This window comes from Helianthus annuus, chromosome 4 (assembly GCF_002127325.2).
Source record: "Helianthus annuus cultivar XRQ/B chromosome 4, HanXRQr2.0-SUNRISE, whole genome shotgun sequence".
Taxonomy (NCBI): domain Eukaryota; kingdom Viridiplantae; phylum Streptophyta; class Magnoliopsida; order Asterales; family Asteraceae; genus Helianthus; species Helianthus annuus.
This window is the reverse complement of record NC_035436.2, coordinates 167,829,188-167,831,294: the sequence shown is the minus strand read 5'-3', so window position 1 is coordinate 167,831,294 and position 2,107 is coordinate 167,829,188.

Genomic DNA, 2,107 nt, shown 5'->3' with positions numbered 1-2,107 from the left:
ACGAACCAAAGAGAATCATGAGTAACGTTTAAAGTTAACTATGGAGTTGGTGAATGATGAGGAAGGTATGCATGTAGATCAGTCTAAGATTGGAGCAATCAAATGATGAGGAGCGCCAAAGACCCCGTTGGGAGTATGATGATCCGTATGACTAGCTGGGTACTACCGGAGATTTATTAAGAATTTCCCTAAATTAGTGCAGCCTTCGACACTAATAACCCTAAAAGGAAAAGGGAAATTGATTGGACAACAAGATAGTAGGAAGCTTTTCGGACCCTTGAAAGAAAAGTTGGGAGCGTGTATGATGGACTCCGAAGGAAGTTAAGATACTCACATGCCCTTGGCAGAGTTATCTTACAATAATAATTGACACGCTAGTATTCAGGTTGCTCCGTTTGAAGCCTTGCATGGATGGAAGTGTTGATCACCATTTTGTTGAGCTAACATGACAAAGGACAATTAACCAGACCTTAGTTTATCTAGGAAACCAGCGACAGGATTTGCCTGGATCGAGGGAAGGTTAAAAGTCGCCAATTGATCAACAGAAGGATTACATGGACAATTGAAGGAACTATTGCGATTCCAAATTGCAGATTTGGTTCTGTTAAGGAAGTTATCTTGTAGAAATGTTATTAGATTTAGTAGAGGAAAGAAAAGTTGAGCCACATTGACTTGGTCCTTTCAAGAGCCCATCTTAAGTTGGATCAGTCACTTATAGGCTCAAACTACCATAAGGATGGAGTAGTGTACATGATGTATTGTTTAGGTTCAGTTGAGATAGTGTATAATGGATAATACACTGATTCTGTTCTTTATAAAGATTTGTTTGGAAGATAAACGGAAGTTTATCGAAGCACCGTAGAAGCAGTATGTATAGCTAGAAGAGTTATGCTAATAACCGGACAGGCGATTACAACATTCTAGTCGCGTATGCAATTTATTTATTTGGCGATTTGTGGATATCTGAAATGGATGCTAGAAGGAAGGAAGACGAGTTTATGAGATTTGATTCTTTTGAGAGCCCATCTCGAGTTAGATCAATCGGGTGTAAACTCAGACTATCTTAGGTACGGGGTAATGTATATGTAAATATACGTATGTAGAACCCGAATTGATGGAATTTTGACTTAATCTTCTTGATTAAGTGCTTGTAAATGTTGAACCTTGGAAAGGGTGGAGAGTGTTGAGATGTGAGATAAGGAATTGAGAGGGTATGTGATATAGGTCTACGAAGATTCTTGTTAAGAAATCAAAGTTTCTCGCAGAAACTACAAGACCATATTCATAAAACCTGTTTTTGCTGTTTCCACCTAGTGCGAAAACAAAACCTGTAGAGTAAAACTTTTGGGGACGAAATTTCCTAAACAGGGGGAAACTATGACACCCGGCTTTTCAGGCCGTACTGTACAATTGTAACACGTGTTGTGAATAGATAGAAGGCCATATTTGATTGATCATGATGTTTATATATGAAATTTAATGAGTTGGTAAAAATTATGTTGGCAACGGTAAGATAAACGCTTATCGCGTAACGGTTAAAATACGAAACGAACGTCGGTGACCACCCGATCAGTGTTAAATTCCTAAAAATAGTCTGTTATGATTAGAATAATAATTTTAATCATATTCGCGAGGAAAAATAAATTAAAACGCTAAGAAACTCTATTTTTCGAGTTTAAGCGTGTACCGCGTGATGCAGCGCGTGTACCGACAAAATACCGTCAACACAGCTTGTCAAGGCAACTGATAATCATTTTAATAATAATTTGATGAGTTTATTTCTATAGAATGAGAAAAATAAATAAAAACTCTTAAATCCCTATTTTTGCGATTTTAAGAGCGTACCGCGCAGCATAGCGCGCATACTGCCGAATACCGGCAACGTCGCCAGTCCCGGCAAACAAAATATTGTTCAGTAATATTTTGGTGAGTTTATTTTTATAGAGTGTTAAAAATAATTTAAAACGCACTAGAACGGGATTAAAACGCTAGATAAAATACCCGGTATCCAGTAAAATACCAGTTTAAAGCCTATTATATGTATATATATGTGTATGTGTGTGTATATATGAGAGTTAAAGAGGTTGGTGGCAGCCTTGGGAGTATT